General features: G+C 42.4%; 1 pseudogene across 1 annotated transcript; it reads left to right on the top strand.

Moving 5' to 3' along the window:
* Positions 1-14218: 14218 nt before the first annotated feature.
* Positions 14219-22138, top strand: LOC128587714 (immunoglobulin heavy variable 3-23-like; annotated as a pseudogene). Its single transcript, XR_008380625.1, has 2 exons — positions 14219-14264; positions 21771-22138. The product of XR_008380625.1 is annotated as an immunoglobulin heavy variable 3-23-like (transcript).
* The last annotated feature ends 371 nt before the right edge of the window (positions 22139-22509 follow it).

Raw genomic sequence — 22509 nt, forward strand, 5'->3', positions numbered from 1 at the left:
CCTGCAGAGGTTCTGTCTGTTCCAACTATCCACATACACTCCACTGTGAAACTCCCCTGACAACTGTCAGCGTATGGAAGGTCTCAGACTATCATCAGAGTCTCTGACCTTCTCCTGAGCTGTAATTCTAGGCAGGCATTGGGACCCAGGGTCTGGGTGCTGCCTTCCTGTGCTGCTGTCTCTGCCCCAGGTTTGCTGATTGTCCCAGTTTTCCTGCCCCACGTCCTGGGCAAAGTGTCTCCTGTTAGTATTTATTGTTCTCTCTCACAGCCCCAGTGTTTTTCCATCAGGGTCCTCAGCTTCCAGATTTGATGCCATTCCCTGCAAATCAAGGCCTTTATTCCACTGGGAAGTAGTTGGGGGGGTGGTTCTGAAGAAAACTTTGGTGGGGACCTCTGTGTCGCTCTCAGATCCTATGAGGACCACCCTGCCCCCAGGATGCCAGATTTGAAGATTTCATTGAAAATCAAGTCTTTAATTTTATAACGGTAATAAAATAGGTGGGTCAAGGTAAATTTCAGAAGTATGTGGTCTCTGTCTCTCTCTCCCACTGTGAATTTTGTGGAAAGGGAGATTTTTGTGACTGTCCTTTTTCCAAAGAAAAAAGATAACAGGATAGAAACCTCCTTGAGCATGTGACTCCAGAGTATTTCCCACCATCAATCCTTCACCACATTTAGCTCCCCACAGTTAAATACAAATTCATAGTTTCAACTTCTCACACCCTACACTGTGTGTAGCAGCCTCTGCCCCAGATTAGATAATTCCATGGCCTTGTTTATTCCTACAAGAACATGTCTCTCCCCTCATGACAGGTTTGTTGTGAGTTCTGTAACTTCAATTATCTGAAGTATTAAGGAACGTTTCCCACATTGCAGCTCCACAGTTTTTATGTCGTTGTCAGTGTTGTTCTAAGGATGAAAACAAGAAACTGCTTCTCACCTGTGTACAACTTCAGGATGTGTGAGAGACTTACTAGTTAGATGTTGAAAATGTAAGAGTTACATGTTGATCAAGAGCTTAATAGACAATAATTACATGAAATTTTCTGCAGTGGAATACTACCCTCATTAGAATTCATGATTGTTTCATACAGTTGACCCTATGGATAGCAAGTATATATGCTCAGTGAATAAGCAAAGTAATAAGCATAAAAACTGTAGCATTCCATTTATATGAATACTACAAAATACTAACTCATTGAAAGTAGCATAATAATGATGAATATTTGCCTAGGGAACTAACAGAAGAAGGAAAAATAGAAGAACAGAAGATAAGGTTAAAGGAATTGATTTCTTCACTATCTTTATAATGATTATTGATATGTCAATATTTATAACTTATGCATGTTAAATATATGCAATTTAGTCCATATGAATTATACCTCACCGAAGTAATTACAGAAATAATAAAATACTGAGAGGGAAGAAGTGATAGAGATAAAAATGACCCAGATCCCTGAAAATTCAACTCCATCAAACCTAATCCTCTCCATTTGGGGGGTAAAATCTCAAAGCAGCAAAATTACAAATGTTCCCATTACAGAATTATTCAAAACTCATTAGGCAGGCCCAACTCTACCCTGGAGTGGATTTGTGGGTCATGGGACTCTAGTGCTGAGGAGTTCATTCTCAGATGCCAAAAAATCACTCTGAAAACACGTGAAATACTGGACACATCTCTGAGCCCCTCTGTGCTCCATGGTGAGCCTCACATTTGTAACATGGAAAAATCAAGAACACCTACACCACATGATCCTTGCGCATCTGTAAACATGAAATAAGAACCAAGTATGCTAAGGTTTATCACATTGTAATTGCATAATAAGAATTTTTATTTTATCACGTGGCACCCAGATCATATTCTTGCCCTAGAGCACTCACGCCTCCTCTGGGCCCTGCCCTCCCCCAGGAATCCCACACAGACCTCCTATAGGAAGAGAACATGCAAATATGGCCTCCCTCTGCCCATGAAAACCAGCCCAGCCCTTACCCTGCAGCTCTAGAGAGGAGCACATCCCCGGACTCCCAGGTCTGCCCACTCGCTGCTCAGGACTGAACATAGATGGCGAAACATGGAGTCTGGGCTGAGCTGGCTTCTCCTTCTTGCTCTATTACAAGGTGATGTATGGAGAACTGAGGGAGACTAGGAGTGTGTGAGTGGATGTGAGAGAGAGAACAGAGGGTGTGTGTGTGTGGAAGTTTCTGACCAGGTGTCTCTCTGTTTACAGGTGTCCAGTGTGAAGTGCAGCTGGTGGAGTCTGGGGGAGGAGTGGTCCAGCCTGGCGGGTCCCTGAGGCTCACCTGTGTAGCCTCTGGATTCACATTAAGCAGCTACCACATGAACTGGGTCCACCAAGCCCCAGGGAAGGGGCTGCAGTGGGTATCACGCATTAGTACTGCTGGTAGCACATACTACCCGGAGTCTGTGAAGGGCTGATTCACCATCTCCAAAGACAATGGAAAAAACACTGTGTATCTACAAATGGACAGTCTGAGGACTGAGGACATAGCCATATATTTTTGTGTAAGGGACACAGCGAGGTAACGGCAGTGTGAGCCCATACATGAACCTCCTGTGGGGCACAGCCATAACAGGAGCTCATCCCCCAGCTCAGGATCTGGTGCAAAGGGAAGCTGAGGTTTCCTTCCAGCCCCTGGTGTTTCCTCTCTTCTCTATCATTTATCATCATCATGACAGTTAGTGATTTCTGGTAAGGCCTTGGCTTCTAACATCTGAAAGGGAATGGCTTGGAACCTAATTTCAATAAAATTGTAAGACTTTTTTTTGCAGTTATCTGCTACATACAGAATATCATTAAAATCCTTGCAACAGATGGTGCCTGTGGCTCAAAGGAGTAGGACACAGCCCCATATGCTGCAGGTAGTGGGATCAAGCACAGTCCCAGGCAAAAAAATCCTTGCAACATGTGGAGCCTTGGGCAAGATTGCTGACTGGAGCCAGCTTTCGACAGAGGTTCCCATCCAGAAGGAGAGTTAATGACAATTGTTTAAGTAAGCTATTGGATAGTAAGATGTTGGTTTGGGGCTAAGTCAATAGGGAAAGTTGAAGAATGCACATCAACCCTCCTGATGTGAGCTGCAACCCCAAGGGAACAAACAATAGCTGAGACTTCAATCCAGAGTTACTGAATCACTAGGATTAGACTGAGATCAGCTGAAAACAAGACATAGCCATTTAGCCACACCACACCAAGGACCTCCCCTCCCCCCCCCAGTGTCTCAGGCCATAGCACTGTATGGGTCCTTTCTAGTGCTCTAGGGGGAAAGGTACAGACCCCGGTCCCACCTCTTCAGCAAAGAGTTGGTTAATCCCTACTCCAGGATCCCCCAACTCAACTTCACCTTAACTGCTCATCTAGCCAAATGGTGTAAAGCAATCATTGGGCAGAATCAGTGGAAAAACTCTGGAAACATGAATAATCAGAGTAGTTCAACTCCCCAAAGGAATGACATGGCAGACACAACTGAAGATTCCATTCATAAACAGATGTCTGAGATGTAAAAAATTGAATTCAGATTTTGGTTTGCAAATAAGATTAATAGAATGCAAGTAAAGTTGCAGTTAGAAATTTACAGAGCATTTCAGAAGTTGTCTCAAGAATTCAATGAATTCAAAGAGAAAATCACCACAGTTTTTAACACTGCGATAAGAACTTGCAGCCCTCAAAAGATCTGAGAAATACAGTAGAATCCCTCAGTAACAGAAGGGAGCAGGCAGAAGAAAGGATTTCTGACATTGAAGACAAAGCTTTTTAAAGCTCCCAAACACTAAAAAAGGAAGAGAAGTGGAGAACAAAAATGGATCATTCTCTCAGAGAGCTCTATGATAATTCAAAGAAATCTAATATTCACCTTACAGGAATTCCTGAAGGTGTTGAGCTGGCTTCAAAAGGCCCAGAAGCTCTGCTCCATGAGATAATCAAGGAGAACTTCCAAGACATGCCATTCTGAAATTTAGATAGCAGGCAATTTCAGAACCCAAACTCAAGTCAACAACTCTGAAAGCAGACAGACAGAAGAAAACCATAACCTACAAGGGAACAATATTAGAATGACTGGATATCTCTCTGCTGAAAACTTTCAAGCTAGATGAGGGTGGTCATTGACTTTTAATCTCCTAAAAAAAATAATTTTCAAACAAGGATTTTGTACCCAGCTAAACTGGACAAATTAAATACTTTAATGACATTCATATGTTGAAGAAATTTGCTATAACTAAAACAGCTCTCCAGGATATTCTCAGACCTATCCTCCATAATGACCAGCACAATCCTCTACCACGAAAGAAAACTCACTCAGAAACTTTTGATCAAACTTCAACTTCCACTGTGGTGAAAGGATTAAAAATGTCCACTGGACTTTCAAAAATCTTGATATCCAAAATTCTACCAGGTTTATCAATATTCTCAATTAATGTGAATGGTTTAAATTGTCCTCTAGAGAGGTACAGGTTGGATGACTGGATACAAAAACTCAGGACAGATATATGCCACATACAAGAGTCTCATCTTACCTTAAATATAAATATAGACTCAGTGTGAAGAGATGGTCATCTATATTTCAGGCAAATGGAAATCAGAAAAAAGCAGGTGTTGCAATTTTATTCACAGATACAATAGGCTTTAAACCAACAAAAGTAAGGAAAGATAAGGATGGTCACTTCATATTTGTTAAGAGTAACACACAACATGATGAGATTTCAATTATTAAAATGTATGCATCCAACCAGAACGCACCTCAATTTATAAGACAGACCTTAACAAACAAGTGCAACTTGATTTCCTCCAGCACCATAAAAGTCAGAGTTTAACACTCTTTTGGCAGTGTTGCATAGATCCTCAAATAAGAAACTAAGTAAAGAAATTTTAGGTGTAAACTTTACTATTCAACAATTGAATTTAACAGACATCTACAGAACATTTCATCCCCCAAAAATTGAATACACATTCTTCTCGTCAGCCCATGGAACATTCTCCAAAATTGGTCACATCATAGGTCACAAGTCTAACCACAGCAAATTCAAAAAATAGAAAATATTCTTTGCATCTTCTCAGATCATTATGTAATGAAAATTGAACTCAGTAACAATAGGAATGTGCATACTCACACAAAAACATGGAAGCTAAATGATCTTATGATGAATGATAGCTGGGTCACAGACAAGATAACGAAGGAAATTACTAAATTTTTGGAACAAAACAATAATGAAGACATAAATTACCAGAACCTCCTGGATACCACAAAGGCACGCCTAAAAGGGAAATTTATAGCACTGCAAGCCGTCCTCAAGAGAATGGAAAGACAGGAAGTTAACAACTTAATGGGACATCCCAAGCAACTGGAAAAGGAAGAATCAATCCCAAACCCAGCAGAAAAAAAGAAATAACCAAAATTAGAGCAGAATTGAATGAAATTGAAAACAAAAGGATTATACAAAAGATCAATAAATCTCAAAGTTGGTTTTTTGAAAAGGTCAATAAAATAGATAAACCTTTGACTAACCTAACCAGAAATAAAAGAGTAAAATCTCTAATTTCATCAATCACAAATGGCAAAGACGAAATAACCACAGATTCCTCAGAAATTCAAAAAATCCTTAATGAATATTACAAGAAACTCTATTCTCACAAATACAAAAATTTCAAGGAAATAAACCAAAACGTGGAAGCATGCAACCTTCCAAGACTTAGCCATAATGAAGTGGAAATGTTGATAGGCCTATATCAAGTTCTGAAATAGCATCAACTATACAAATCTTCCTAAAAAGAAAAGCCCGGGACCACATGGCTTCCCATCAGAATTCTACCAAACTTTTAAAGAGGAAGTAGTACTTACATGACTTAACCTTTTCCAAAATATAGAAAACAGAAGGAATACTACCCAACACATTCTATGAAGTAAACATGATCTTGATCCCCAAATGAGAAAAAGACCCAATAAGAAATGAAAATTATACCACTAATGAATATTGATGCAAAAGTATTCTACAAGATCCTACCAAACAGAATCCACCAACACATCAAACAAATTGTACACCATGACCAAGTGGGTTTTATCACAGGGTCTCAAGGCTAGTTCAATATATATGAATCTATAATTATAATTCATCACATAAACAAAATAAAAAACAAAGACCATATGATTCTCTCAATTGATGCAGAGAAAGCTGTTGATACTATCCAGCATTCTTTCATGAGCAGAAAGCTTTAAAAAATTGTATAGAAGAAATGTTAACTAGTGTGATGAAAATGTGTCAAACAGTCTATGAACCAAGTGTATGGTGCCCCATGATCATACTAATGTACACAGCTATGATTTAATAAAAAAAAAAAAAAAAGAAGAAGAAGAAACATTTCTTAAACTGATAGAGGCCATCTACAGCAAACCCACAGCCAATATCATATTGTATGGATTTAAATTTAAATCATTCCCACTTAGATCAGAAACCAGGCAAGGTTTCTCATGGTCTCCACTGCTTTTTAACATTGTAATGGAAGTCTTAGACATCACAATTCAGCAAGAAAAGGCAATCAAGGGTCTCCACATATGGTCAGAGGAGGTCAAACTTTCACTCTTCACAGAGGATATGATTGTATATCTGGAAAACACCAGCGACTCAACCACAAAACTCTTAGACGTAATCACAGAATACAGCAGTGTCTCAGGATACAAAATCAACACTCACAAATCTGTAGCCTTTATGTATACCAACAATAGTCAAACTCAAAAAAACATTCAAGGACTCTATTTTTTTCACAGTAGCACCAAAGAAGATGAAATATTTGGGAGTTTACCTAAAAAAGGACGTGAAAGATCTCCATAAAGAGAACTATGAAACTCTAAAAAAAGAAATAGCTGAAGATGTTAACAAATGGAACAACATACCATGCTTATGGCTGGGAAGAATAAACATTGTTAACATGTCCATACCACCCTAAGCAATACAGAATTTTAATACAATCCCTATTAATTCTACACTGTCATACTTTAAAGATCTCAAAAATAAAATACTCATTTTATATGGAATCAGAAAAAAACTCAACTACCCAAGATATTTTTTTTCTGAGTACAGAAATAAAAACAAATCAGGAGGAATCATGCCACCAGACCCCAGATTATACTACAAATAGATAGTGATCAAAACAGTATGGTACTGGCACAAAAACAGAGAGGTAAATGTATGGAACAGAATAGAGAACCAAGAGTTGAACCCAGCTCCTTACCTTTACTTGATCTTTGACAAGCCAATTAAAAACATTCAGCAGGGAAAAGATTTCCTATTTAACAAATAGTGCTGGGTGAACTGGCTGGCGACCTGTAGAAGACTGAAACTGGACCCACACCTTCACCATTAACTAAGATAGACTCTCATTGGATTAAATATTTAAACTTAAGACATGAAGCTATAAAAATACTATAAGAAAGTGCAGAGAAAACATTTGAAGAAATCAGCCTGGGTGAATACTTTTTAAGGAAGACCTCCAGGCAATTGAAACAACACCAAAAATACATCACTGAAATCTGATCAAAGCAGAAAGCTTCTCCAAAGCAAAAAATACAGTAAGTAAGGCAAGCAGACAACTCTCAGAATGGGAGAAGATATTTGCATGTTATATCTGTGACAAAGGTTTAATAACTAGTATCCACAGAGAACTCAAATGTAATAGCAAGAAAAGAACTAGTGATCCCATCTCAGGGTGGGCAAGGGACTTGAAGAGAAACTTCTCTGAAGAAGACAGGTGCATGGCCTACAGACACATGAAAAAATGCTCATCATCAATAATCATGAGAGAAATGCAAATCAAAATCACTTTGAGATGTCATCTAGCCCCGGTAAGAGTAACCCACATCACAAAATCCCAAAACCAGAGATGTTGGTGTGGATGTGGAGAAAACGGAACACTTCTGCACTGATGGTGGGAATGCAAACTAATTCATTCCTTTTGGAAAGATGTTTGGAGATCACTTAGGAATCTAAAAATAGACCTGCCATTTGATCCTTCAATTCCTCTGCTGGTATATATCCAGAAGAATCACTTTATAAAAAAGATACTTGCACCAGAATGTTTATTGCAGCCCAATTTTTAATTGCTAAGTCATGGAAGAAGCCCAAGTGCCCAGTGACCCACAAATGGATTAATAAATTGTGCTATATGTACACGAAGGAATCTTATGCAGCCTTAAAAAAGATGGAGACTTTACCTCTTTCATGTTTACATAGATGGAGCTGGAACATATTCTTCTTAGCAAAGTATCTCAGGAGTGGAAGAAAAAGTATCAAATGTACTCAGCCCTACTATGAAACTCAAGCCCAAGAAGAAGGGGAAAGAGGAGAGGGAGGGAAGTGTAGGGGGGAGTATTGGTGGAGGGAGGGTGATTGGTGGGACCACACCTACAGTGCATTTTACAAGGGTGCATTTTAAATTTACTAAGTGTAGAGTATAAATGTCTTAACACAATTAAAAAAAACATCCTTGCAACAAGAAGCCATCCTCCCTCTATCCACACTGTAGTGTCCTGAGAAGGTTTTGTATTTCCTACACTGTGTTTGTCATTCAGTAGGAAACTTGTCTCTGAGGTGACTCTGTGTGTCTGTGAGTTTGACTTCACTCCTGCCTCTTATCTGAGGGATGTGGGGAGGAACCCTCATTTCAGTGTGTCCTTGCCTCCACGTGAATCTGCCTGTGTGACCTCAGGTGGTTCCTCCTCTTCATTCTCCTGCTGAAGCTCCTGGTCTCCCTTGGGGCCCACACGGAGGGCACCGGGTCCTTCAGTGTCACCCCTCAATGTCTGGTAAATCACCTCCCTAGTCCTTATTCCTACGATGCCACCACTGTTCTTGCAGCTGACCAGGCTCTCTAAACACCCAGAACCCACCGGCTGTACCCCAACCATGGCTTTTGTATCAACAGTGGAGAACAAATGCCCACCCAAGTACTGGCTTCTCCTGGCCTGGCAGAGTGAGGGTCGTTTGCACACCATGGACAGGTCAGGAGAGAGCTCACGTCTGTGCACTTGTGCCGTGGTCAGACTTGGAGCTGTCCTTTCAGCTGGGTACAGGGATCCTGCAGGAGGTGGGGGTGCACCATGGGGGCCTGCCTCAGAGCCTCCTGGGTGCTGGGTGTGAGATATTGGTAACTCCTCATGTTAGATGGGATGGTTCTGTCATCCATGAGGAATAAACCAGCACAGAGCTTAGCAGGCAATGCCACTATACTTTCTAATTTGATATTTGACAAAAGTGGTATTAAGATTTAGTTGTACCTAAACATATATGTGTGTGTGTGTATAAATATATTTAGTTTTTGAGTTTGGAATATACATACACATGGAAGAATATAATTTTGGACCATCACTTCTCACTATTAATAAATTATTAGTTAAATTAAGTCACATAATAAAATGGAAGCTGTGTGTGTTCTGTGGAGAAATTCACCCTCGTTATTTCACGTGTGTATGTGTGCATCAGTGCTGTGTGTGTCTCTGTGTATGTGCACCTGGCTGGAGGTTTTCTGAAATTCCTGGATCTGTGATTCACACATCTGTCATGGGGTAGAGCCCTACTGACATTGTGACTTCGATATTAATTTTTCTTAGCTGGCAGGTTTGCTATTGAGTTTCCAGTTATACCAGTTCTCACTCTCCAGGTTGATGTACTGCTCCTTCTCTTTGCATTTTATGTTTGCAATTCTTCAGACCTATTTGCAGGGTTATGGGTTCTTTTTGAAGGTGAGACCACTGTGTTTATGAGCCTGTGAAAGGCTGGATTATTTCTTACTCCAGTACTTTTTATTACTTTGAGCATTTCTATTTGAATATTTCTTAATATCGTCATATCCCTGCTAAGATTACCTATCTGGTCCTGCATTCTGACTATGTTTGCTTTTATATATGCGTATTTTAAGATACTATTTACAGTAACTTTACAATTCCTGTTTAATCACAAATTTCTACTATCTGTGTAATTCAGTAAATCATTTTAATCATTTTCATTATGCCTTTTTTACATGAGTCTTGACTGATGCATGTAGCTACACATTATAAGTGTCATTGCTGGGTACTAATCTGTAGCAGTCTGAACCCCAATTGATTCAGCCTCTTTTGGATGGGAGTTTAGGATTTGTGGTGTTTAAGATTACATTCCATCTTGGACTGTCTGGATCAGGCCTACACATGGTTTAGAAGTCAGCTTGGACCCTGAGTCTTACTGAGCATGTGACCTACCGTGAGGCTCTCTGAGAGCCCACTGGGGGTGTGCACCACAGTGCAGACTGAAGCTGATGACTTGAACATTAAGCTTAAGTCTATTCTGGGCCACCTCAAAGGCTATTGAACCTGTTCCAAGGCTAGAGGTTCTGCTACATCCATTTGAAGTTGGCAGCTACGCTCTGATCGGTACATTGGTAGGACATTCCCTCTGCCCCTGGTCTAAGCAACCACTGGAGACAAGGTTAAGGTGAGGTGTGGGGCCCCATCCTTCTCCTCTCTCCTCAGGAGAACCGGGTGTCTGGCTATCTCCCTCTCACAGACGCACAAATGCCAGCTCTCTGCTTTCTTGTAGAATTCCCCACTCCATGGAATGAGAGTAATGTGTTTGCTGCCAGCCTGAAGCACCCGGGTAGGAGAAGAGAGCCCCTCATCCTTCTATGGGGCTCTGGGTCCCCTGGATTTGATCTGTGCTGGTGACCTCTCTTTTCCAGTCTCCTCTCTCAGCTTCACAACTCCTCTCAGAGGGGTCCTTACATTTCCCTGCTGTCTCTTCCAGTGGTCCACAATTATTCTCTGCCCTCCTCAGCTGACCACCTACTCTTCAGTGGAGGGTCTGACAATGGTGTCTCTACTTAGCCATCTAGGTGGTGTCTCAGTGTAAATTGTTAAATTTGTAATGATATACTTTATGTTTTCCCTCTAAGCTAGACATGTCGGGTTTGATAGTCACTTTACTTCTTATTTAATGTACATTCCCTCCTATACATGACACATCCTGTCCTTTCTAGGCATTGACTGTGGAAGTTGTGAAGTTGGTCAGTCTGCATGTCCCATATTTGGTGCAGTGGCTGCTCGTGTTGAAGGTTCTCTCTGGCATGAGCACAGACTTTGGACTCCTCCAGGATCCTCTATTGATGTTTCCTGCCAGGCTTTGTATTTACCTTATATTTTCCTGGAGACAGTGTATTTTGTCTCTCCCAGGCACATTCTAATTTTAAATTTACCTACCAGTTGTTGATATGTGGGAAGGCATTGCATGAGAGGGCAGTCTTTGACCTTGACACTGACACAATTTTCTAGGCCAGGATCATGACCCTTGGTCTGCAATGAGCTCTCCCATGTCCCTGTCCCTCCTGCAGAGGTGATGCCAGTCTGCATGTGCTTCCCTCTTCCACTATTGTAAAGTGTCTTTTTGATTTTCCACAAACCTTCTCTGCCATGGCCCAGGTATGTCTCCTTCAATCTTCTCGGCTGGTAAATTTTCCTGTGGCTTAAAGTTTGTGATCTGCGTGATGAGAGAGAAACTATAGTTCTGAATGTAACCCTCATCAGGACCACTGCCCCACCAGTTTGCTGGCATTGCTCAAGAGTCCCTAAGATTTCAGGTTTGTCATTTCTCATACAACATCCTTGCTTTGAAGTTTAATTCCTTAGTTCTGAGTTTGTGATGGGGATAGTAGGCCTGGATGCATTTCAGAAATATGAATAAATTTTCCCTCGTGCTAACATCTGTGAGGAAGCATTTTCTCATATGTCCCCAACACTGTAGCAAAAGGCTTCAAGGGAAATAAAATAGCAGCACCACAACTCGGTAACCCCTAGGGCATTCTAAGGATCCAACCCTGACTATGCTCAGGTTCTCACGATCCAGTACCTGCTTCTATAAACAGCCCTATCCAGTCCTGTCCTATGTGCCTCCTGCTGGCCGCTTCCTAACATGGACCAATATTCTGGGCCCGCTTCTCCCTGGAAGTGCTGGTTCCCCCACAGATTCCACCTTTTCACTCCATACACTACTTCTGTGTCTGAGGTATTAAACACGTGGTGCTCATTTGCAGCTCATCCCTGTGGGCTGTTGTTGGTGATGGTGATTACAGTGGAGATGTTCTTGTTCTTGTTACTGTGGAAGGAAAAATGCTCTTTTCTCCGCTGTCTCATCTTCCACTTGAGTAGCAGCTTTATCTATGTATCCAACGTATTGGGAATAATATGAATATCAGTGAGTACCATGATAAACATGCAAACTTGGTAAGTTTACAAACTGGAATGTCACTCGTTGTTAGTAACTGTACAAGCTTACCTGGTAAACACTACACCATGCCTGACTTCACAGGGATTAAGGCTGAATTAAGTAAACCAAAGAAATAAAAGTATATATGCTGCTGAAATCCTTCCCTAGGGGCAGGGTCCACGTTAAGACCTGTGGATCTGTCAGTGACCAACTGAAGAAATATAAAGTTAAAAACGACAAGAAAGAAAATGACAAGACACCCAGACCAGAATATTCAAAGATGGGAGCTCAGGGGACCATCACCTGCTTGTGGGGTTCCAGTAGTGGCCCCCAGTGTCACTTCCACTCAGTTTTTTTGAAGGCTATTTGCGCATTAGTCCAGTGAGTAAGCTGAGGAAGGGGACAACAACTCCAGCAGTCTCTCTTAGCAAGCATATCTGCTTGTATTGCTTCCATAGTCATTAACGTTAAGGGTCTGAGCAGTCTTGAGAAATCCAGACCCTGAGCCTTGTGTGGGGGCAGCCTTCTGTCTGAGGTCACACACACAGATTCCTAGCCAGGTGTTAAACTCCACTAGTTCACTGTGGAGTAAAACACCACTGGTGTCAATCTCCTCTGAACAATTGGTGGGAGAGAGGAATTTTCATCTCATCACCACCACAGGCGGTCTTCCTCTGTGAATAAAGGATATAATCCCTCCTACCTGTATTTCAGGGCTGGAGCTGTTCCCTTGATTTCTGCCCCAGACAAATACAAATCTCCACAATGGGTATTTGGTTTGTCTGTTTACTGGGGAGTAAACGGCCTAGTTAATGTATCTTTCCAGGCCTTGCCACAGCATCTTCTGTGGCCATTAATTCTTCAGATTGTTCACAGATGTAGCAGGGGTGTTAGTAAACTGTATCCCCAATATGTCTCAGTATTAGTAAACTGTGTCCCCAATACTTTCTCACATAATAAATTTAGCAGCAGCTGGTTAAAGATAAACTAGCCGACTTTGTTCTGACTCATCTTACTTTTTAATTTTTCCATTCTTCAGGGGGTGTTTTCCCTTGCCAATAATGGGGGCTCAGGTCCCAATTCTGCCGGCCATACTGCATGATTCCACTTTCATAAATTGTAGAAAATAGAAAATGATCTACAGCGATATGAAATAGATCTGTAGAAAGTATAGGAGAAGGAAAGGGGAGTAAGGAGGCATTTAAAAAAATAATAGTAAGACAAAATGAGAATTGGCCTATTCACTGTCTCACACATGGTGATGACTATCTCAATGTTTCTTAATAAACTTTAAATATGTGAACTTCACTGTATGTCAAAGGTACTTCGTTAACATTAAGTAAACAAACAAATGGATGGATGCAGTAGGAAATAAGTGAAGAGAAGATGGACAATAACACATGAACCAGGAGACACTCCTGAAATCACATTGTGTGAACCCTGCTCCTCTGTGAACCCAGGTTGTCTATGTATTTAGGTAAACACTAGAATGCAGGAAAATCACTAATGTTGTCATGACAAGAAGGGATTTTTGCAAACTATATGACTCATGACAAGCCCCAGCCTGGAGTTGTTACAAGAGGCACTCAGCTTCAGTGTTGAGAAGGATAGGCCCAGAAACCAAGCTCCCTCTAACCAGATGGTAGCTCGTAGACACATCATACAGTGCACCTGAAATTGTGGGTTTTATTCTACATGTGTCAATGAAGACAATATCGATATCTGTCACTCAGACTCATGTTTCAGGGTAAACAAGATACCCTAATAAAAACTAAATTTTTCACAGTAGAATATTTCCCGACCTCCATCAGCATCCCACCTTAAACCTCCTATATACTGGGAGGACATGCAAATAGGGCCTCTCTCTGCTCATGAAACCGAGCCCAGCCCTGACCATGAAGCTCTGGGAGAGGAGCCTCAGCCCCGGGACTCCCAGTTCTGCCCACTCGCTGCTCAGGACTGAGCACAGTCAATCATGGAGCCTGGGCTGAGCTGGCTTCTCCTCGTTGCTCTATTACAAGGTCATTCCTGGGGAACTGGAGACCTAGAGTGTGTGAGTGGATGTGAGAGAGAGAACAGAGGGGGTGTATGGAGGTTTCTGACCAGGTGTCTCTGTGTTTGCAGGTATCCAGGGTAAGGTGCAGCTGGTGGAGTCTTGGGGAGGCTTGGTTCAGCCTGTGGAGTCCCTGAGACTCTCCTGTGCAACATCTTGATTCACCTTCAGCAGCTACTGGATGGACTGGTTCTGCCAGGCTTCAGGGAAGGGGCTTGAGTGGGTCTCATACATCAGTGGTAATGGTGGTAGCACAAACTACGTGGACTCTATGAAGGGCTGATTCACCATTTCCAGAGACAACAGCAAGAACACTCTGCATCTGCAAATGAGCAAGCAGTCTGAGGCCCAAGGCCTCAGCCATGTATTACTGGCGAGGGACACAGAGAGCAGATGGCAGTCTGCGCTCAGATACGAACCTCCTGCGTGGTGCGGCCGCCAGGGGGCGCCCGGGAACCACAAAGCGCAGACTCTGCCCAGGGCAGGTGCAGGTCGTGAATAAGAATTGAGCCAGGATGGGCGGCGCCTGTGGCTCAGTCGGTAGGGCGCTGGCCCCATATACCGAGGGTGGCGGGTTCAAACCCGGCCCCGGCTGAACTGCAACCAAAAAATAGCCGGGCGTTGTGGCAGGCGCCTGTAGTCCCAGCTACTCCGAAGGCTGAGGCAAGAGAATCGCTGAAGCCCAGGAGTTGGAGGTTGCTGTGAGCTGTGTGATGCCACGGCACCCTACCAAGGGCGATAAAGTGAAACTCTGCCTCTACAAAAAAAAAAAAAAAAGAATTGAGCCAGGAACTGGGGCTTACTCTCCAGATAACAGTTTCACCTGGGAAACTTCTCTACAGTTATAATCCTGTCCAAGTAGTTGAAGACTCTAAACAGAAAACGTTGTTGTTGTTTGGTTGGTTTGGCAACGTAAGAAATCTCTCCCACATGCACACAAGTCAGAAAATCACTATAGGGGCCAAAATGACCCTAGAGTTGTCACCAGAAATGGAGTCCTGAGGAAGTTTAGGGGAAACTGATGTGTCTTCAGTCACATTCCGGGCACAGGGCTCAGTGGGATTTCCTGATTAGGAGCAGTCGGAGCTGGCACACGGTCAGAGCACTGGAAAGTCTGACATTTAGAATCTGTCCTTCCCCTAATGTATAACTGCACATCTGACTCAGAACTGACCCAGTTGTCCTCTTTTCTGCTAGTCCATATTTTCCTTTGTATCCAGGCTTAATTATCTCAACTCCCATTTCTCCGTGTTTTTCTTGAAAATGGTTGGGGAGGTTGAGTTCTATGTTTAAACCCCTGGGCTCAGGCCCTTTACCTGCAGCTCAGGTGGGGCTCAGGTTGTGGCCCCTGAAGAACATGATAAAGGATTATAAAACTTTCTCAAACCCTCAGCTTCCCTAGTAACTACATTCACAACCATACCACTCACCACCTGACAGCCAATAATTTGAAACACTTGGGGCAAAGAGTGATTTAATCAGAAAGCCATCAAACCAAGAAGATGGGGATAATCATCCTAATGAAACTTCTGAAGGTGGTGAGAACTTCAGGATCTTGTGTTAAGGGAAGGAGGGAGAAGGAGGGGTTGATGTCAAGGTATGACTGACAACCACAGACATCAAGATGCCACCAAGAGTCTGGGAAGATTGTGACATTCGTTTGATTTTTGTCACCTGAGTGTGAGTGATGTGATCCAGGTTACAGTATTCATATAAGTGTTCACATGAGACACTCACTTGTGTGTACACTTCCTTGTTTTATTCAGAATTGGTTTAAGGACTGGATTATCATTATTTATTTTTCAAAAATGAATTATAATCTAGATTACTTGTATCATTAGCTGCTCTATGTGCAGATCTCAGAAAAAATTTTAACCTGAATTATATGAGCACAGGGGTGACATGAAAAATGCATCCAGTCAGGATAAGGCTCCCTGTACTGTTACCAATGCCCCATGGCCAGAGATCTTTCCACCAACTTGTGGGTCTGGGGACAGAGAGACATCATCTCTCAACAGGCTACTACCTGCTGTAAGGGGTCACTGGAGCAGACTATGGAAAAAAAAGCCTTTGACCTGGCTAGGAGAATACATTTCCATGTCCCTTTAAGAGCAATGGTCACAGGTGTCTCTTCTCTTGCTCTGACAGTTTCGGGCAGACTTGGGTAACTCTTGGTCATAACATTTGAGTTTTCCCTGTATGAAGGTAACCATGACCAGAGAAGGAATAGTAACCGGGATAAACATCGAATGTCTCCTGTGATTCATGGAATTCCACATGTAACAGGAATCCAGGAAAATAAATCTAGGAGCCATTCTCTCAAGGATCGCAGATTAAACCCGCCCTGGTGCTTTGAAGTTTCTTGAAGCCAAGTGGCCTGCTGTCTGATTGTATCAATATGACCTCTGTGCTGTAGGAGGGCTGAACAGGAGTGTAGGAGGAGGTCAGTGACCACACAGACTCCCTGCCCTGCAGGCACAATCCAGGGTAATGTGAGTGTCAAGTGTTACTTTAACAAAGGAATCTGATGCCTTTGTAGACAGCAAGGACAGAGAGTGTAAATAGTTGCTCCCACTCTATTAGATATTTTCTCTGTTGATTATTTATTCGGCATGTAGAAGCTTTTCGATTTAATGAAGTCCCATTCACTTATTTTTTCTGGCTCTGATTTCCATTGAGATCTTCTTTACAAATTGTTTCCTTGATGTAATATTTTCTACAAGCATATATTGTACAAATAGAGGTCCATGGGCTCATTTAAGAAGGTCAATAAGTTATTAATGGGTTAAAATAAAGAGGGTGGTTCTGAAAAAACTGAAGTTTCAATCTCTAGAAAGGTAGGGGATTTAGGGAGATAATTTAGCCAGTAGAAAGGGCATCTGTAGGCTTGTGGGTCCTTATCATTACTTTCCACAAGGGCCTGAGTAAGAGAGAATCATGAGGAATCAGAGTAGAGACTTATCAGTGGATGGCACAGGTACTCTGACAAACTGGCTTCCCTATGTTTAATGTGTAAGAGGCGACACGGGTAAACTGAACATAGCAGCAACCATAAGATCAGAGTGGCCCTGAACTGGCTGAGGCTAAGGCTCTCAAACCAGCCAGGGTTGGGATAGGTTAGGAAGGGGTCAGTAGACTGAGAGATTGTAAGTAAAGTGTTGTCTTTCCAGTGAAATGAAAATCCCCAAAGGACAACTCAAGGAAATGGTGGTCATTTCTACATCACTTATCCTCTTCATGACAGAGCAGCTATAGGTCCTCCTGGGCTCCTGAGCCCATGGTCTTCCTGCTTCCAGAAATGGCAGGAGTCTGCTGGACATGCCTCGTAAACCTGAGTGTGCTGTTTCCACAGCTTTAACCAGGAAGTTTAACTGAGGAGTGGGGACAAGAGCAGCACCTTAAATGCTCTCAGTTCCCAGGCACATTGGATCTTTAGGCCCTTGTTCTGTCCATGTCTACAGGACACCCAACCACTTGTCCAAAGAAGAGGTCCAGCCCTGACTGTGGAGGAGTGGTCCTGCTGGAAGCAGACTCATGAACAGAGGTCAGTACAGTGCCTGGAGTCTTAACACATTTGGCAATGGTAAATCTCCTCATGTGTTGGTTGGTTGTTGTACCAAGGCTGGAACCAGGAATGGCCTCCAATGTAATATTCTAAAGAGTCTCGAACTTAGCCTGCCTGTGGGAGCCACTCTAACCCACAGCAGGGTGACTGGCAGCATCTCATCCCCAGTCAAATAAGTTTCCTGACATACTTTTGTAATGTTTCTTTGTAAAGTTTGATTCATTTCTTCAATTTGCCTCAACAGTGCAGTTTCAAGAGGAATGTAGTTCTCAGCTAATCTGTGAGCTTTGCATGCTTTAGTATGTTATAAATGAAGGAAGGTCCATTATCACTTTGAAGGGTATTGGCAGAGTCAAACTAAATTTTCCACATTCACCCCAGGCACATTTTTCCCTTAATTTCTCCTAGTCAGTGTTTCCACTGACATAAGGGATGGTTAAATGTACTGTGAGATGAATTGGTTCTTATATCCATTTATTTCTGTCCATATACAAGGCTCCTTCTATGCAGAGCACAGTGCTTCTGACTGTTAGGAAACTCCATCAGGTATTAATGTTTCCACTGTCAGCAGAGTCACTAGCAGATCCTGTGGTCTTCCCATGTTGTCATGACCAAAAGAGGTCATGAGTAGAGTAAGTTGATCATCTCTTTACACAACCACTACCCTGACCCAGAGAAAGAGCAGAGACTTCCCTGACTGCTGAGTCTGAGGCGGGAGCTGGCTCTGCCTACATCAGAGCCTGCAGAGACCCCAAACATCACTCCATATATCAGGTGCTGCCCCGAATGCAGGGAGCTCAGACTGTCCCCTCTGCTGACAGTGACTCAGGTCTGACTGTGGGGCTCAGAATCAGAACAGATGAATTTTATTCTGAATATTAACCTTCCTCAGAGATGTAGGTGATGATTCCAACTCCTTTCCCCTGACATCTGTTTTATTTCCCCACTGCTGAATATATGAGGAGAGTAAAGTGGGGCCATATAGTTGCCTGAGACTACCTCAAAATCTACTGAATTATCTGAAAAACAGACAGATTGGACAAAATTGGGTTTAATGTTCATACCAAAAGATGTGTGTTTGGAAATTTCAATGTTTTGAATGTTCCTGAACACCAGCAGCTGTACTTCTCAGTTGACTTTGAAACATATCTATGTTACAATGTTTTATAATCATTCCTGTTTTCTTCACTCCTTTTTGTCTTTGTAATTTGGTTTGCCTGACTTCCAATGACATGTTTTTAAAACTCACTTACAGGCTAAGCCAACAGTACTGCTGAGTGTGCACAAGGCTCCTTCTATGCAGAGCACAGTGCTTCTGACTGTTAGGAAACTCCACCAGATTTTAATGTTTCCATCTATCAGCAGAGTCATTGTCAGATCCTGTGGTCTTCCCTTGTTGTCATGTGGAGATTTTACTGAATATGCTCTTTTATTTGATAGCTCTAAGTGCTCTGTCATTCACAGTCATATTCAGATCGTTTGTCTACTACGGCTCTGGTCTTCCTCTCTGATGTATCTCATATTTATGTTGATAACCACATATGTTGTGTGTGAGAGGTGATCTTGCCTTATTAGTTTATTCAATGCATTTTCTGCCTGTAGTTTCTCTTGTCCTATCTTTGCTAGGCACGTAGTCTACAGCTTCTTCTGAACCTCATCAGAGGTACCTCTGCAGTCTGTATTTTCGGTGGTGACCAGGGTTGAAGCTGCTCCTTATGCATCCATCAGAGACTTCAGATTCCCCAGTGACACCTTGTCTGTGCTCCTTGCTTGGCTTCATGTTCTCCCCTGTGCTCTCCTGCAGAGGCTCTGTCTGTTCCAACTATCCACATACACTCCACTGTGAAACTCCCCTGACAACTTTTAGGGTGTGGAAGGTCTCAGACTAATATCGGAGTCTCTGACCTTCTCCTGACCTGTAATTCTAGGCAGGCATTGGGAACCAGGGTCGGGGTGCTGCCTTCCTGGTGCTGCTGTCTCTGCTCCAGGTTTGCTGATCGTCCCAGTTTTCCTGCCCCTCATCCTGGGCAGAGTGTCTCCTGTTAGTATTTATTGTTCTCTCTCACGGCCCAGTGTTTTTCCATCAGGGTCCTCAGCTTCCAGATTTGATGTACTTCCCTGCAGATCAAGGCCTTTATTCCACTGGGAAGTTGGGAAGGGGGGTGGCTCTGATCAATACTTTGGTGGAGAACTCTGTGTCCCTGCCAGTTCCCATGCAGTCCACTGTACCCCCAGGTTTCCATATTGGTGATTTTATTGAAAATCAAATTTTTAATAAAATATGTGACTCAAGATGCATTTCAGAAGTGTGTTCTCTCTGTCCATCTCTCACACAGTGAATTTTATGAAAAGAAGATTTTTTGTGACTGTCCTTTTTCCAAAGGGAAGAGATAAAAGGATAGAAACCCCCTTGAGCATGTGACCCCAGAGAATTTCCCAACATCAAGCCTTTACCACACTCAGCTCCCTGCAGTTAAATACACATTCATAGCTTGATCCTCTCACAGCCTACACTGTGTGTGGCAGCCTCTACCCCAGATCAAATAACTCCCTGGCCTTGTTTATTCCTGCAAGAACATGTCTCTCCCCACATGTCAGGTTTGTTGATAGTTCTATAACTTTAATTATCTGAAGTATTAAGGAATGTTTTCCACATCGTAGCTCTACAGTTTTTGTGTTGTTGTCAGTGTTCTTGTTTTAAGAATAAAAACAAGAAGGTACTTCTCACTTGTGTACAACTTCAAGATGAATGACATATTTACTAGTTAGACCCTGAAAATATAAGACTTACATAATGATCAACAGCTTAATAGACAATAATTACATGAAATTTCTGCAGTAGAATACTATCCTCATTAGAATTCATGACTGTTTCGTACACTCCACGCTATGGATATATTTGCAAGTTTATGTGCTCAGTCAATAAACAAAAGTAATAAGCATAAAAACTATGTTATTCCATTTATATGAATTCTACAAAATTAAAACTAACTTAAAGTAATATAAGAACAATGAATATTTTCCTAGGCAATTTATAGAACAAGGAAAAGGGGAAAAGGGAAGTATAGAAGAACAAAAGATAAGGATAAAGGAATTGTTTTGTTCACTATCTTTATAATAACTATACACTTACACACTTTAAATATATGTGGTTTAGTCCATATGAATTATACCTCATTCAAGTAATTACAAAAATAATAAAATACTGAGATGGACAGAGAAAAACGTGTCCCAAATCCCTTTAAATTCAACATTATCAATCCTAATTCTCTCCATTTGAGGGTAAAGTCTCAAAGTGGCAAAACTACAAGTGTTCCCATTACATAATTATTCCAAACTCACTAGGCAGGCCCAACTCTATCCTGGAGTAGGTTCATGGGTCAGGGGAATCTAGTGCTGAGGAGTTCATGCTCAGATACCAAAAAAGTCACTCTGACCTGATGGGAAATACTGTACACATCTCAGAGACCTTCTATGCTCCAGGGTGAGTCTCACATTTGTAACATGGAAAATTTAGGGAAACCTACAACACATGATCCATGTCCACATGTAAATAGAAAATGCAATGATGGATGCTAAGATATATCACATAACAATCTCATAATAAGAATTTATATTTTCACAAGAATTACCCTTGTCATATCCTGCCCCAAAACACTCACACCTGCTCTGGCCCAGCCCTCCCTCAGGGTCCCACCCCAGACCTCTGATACGACAGGAGGACATGCAAATATTGCCTCTCTCTGCCGATGAAAACCATGGATTCTGGGTTGAAGTGGCTTCTCCTCGTTTCTCTGTTAGAATGTGATTGGTGGAGATCTGGAGACTCAGAGTGTGTGAGTGGATGTGAGAGACAGAACAGAGGGTGTGTGTGTGAAGGTTTCTGACCAGGTGTCTCTGTGTTTGCAGGTGTCTAGTGTGAGGAGAAGCTGGTGGAATCTGGGGGAGGCTTGGTCCAGCCTGGGGGCTCCCTCGAACTCTCCTGCGCAGCCTCTGGATTCACATTCAGCAGCTACTGGATGCACTGGGTCCGCCAGGCTGAAGGCAAGGGACTGGAATGGGTTTCATACATCAGTAGTAATGGTGGTAGCACATACTACGCGGACTCCGTGAAGGGCCGATTCACCATCTCCAGAGACAATGGCAAAAACACTCTGCGTCTGCGAATGAACAGCCTGAAGCCCGAGAACACCGCGGTGTACTTCTGTGCCAGGGCCACAGCGAGGAGCAGGCAGTGGGAGCCCAAACACAAACCTGCTGCGGAGCGTGGCCGCTAGGGGGCACCCGGGACACAGGGGAGGAGTCACCCAGGGCAGATGAGGGGGATGGGGGTAGGGAGTGCTCAGCCCTGGTGTCTGCTCAGGGTGGTGGTTTCCTCTCTATGTGGCAGTTTCCTCTGGGGAACATCTCTGGATTTATGATTCTGTGTTTTGTTCTGACATTTCTGAATTGGATGTGTTTGACCAAATAACAAAAAAACTCACCTGCACAAAAGAGAGAGAAACTTTTAGTCACTTTATCTTCTCCCCAAATGGACATTATCAACACTTTGGTGTAAGTCAGTAAATCTATTAAAAAATTTCTCTTGTATCCACACTGCAGCACAGAACAAAGAACTGAAGGTGCCTATGGTCAGCAAGCAGGACAA

This window comes from Nycticebus coucang, chromosome 6, assembly GCF_027406575.1.
Source record: "Nycticebus coucang isolate mNycCou1 chromosome 6, mNycCou1.pri, whole genome shotgun sequence".
Taxonomy (NCBI): domain Eukaryota; kingdom Metazoa; phylum Chordata; class Mammalia; order Primates; family Lorisidae; genus Nycticebus; species Nycticebus coucang.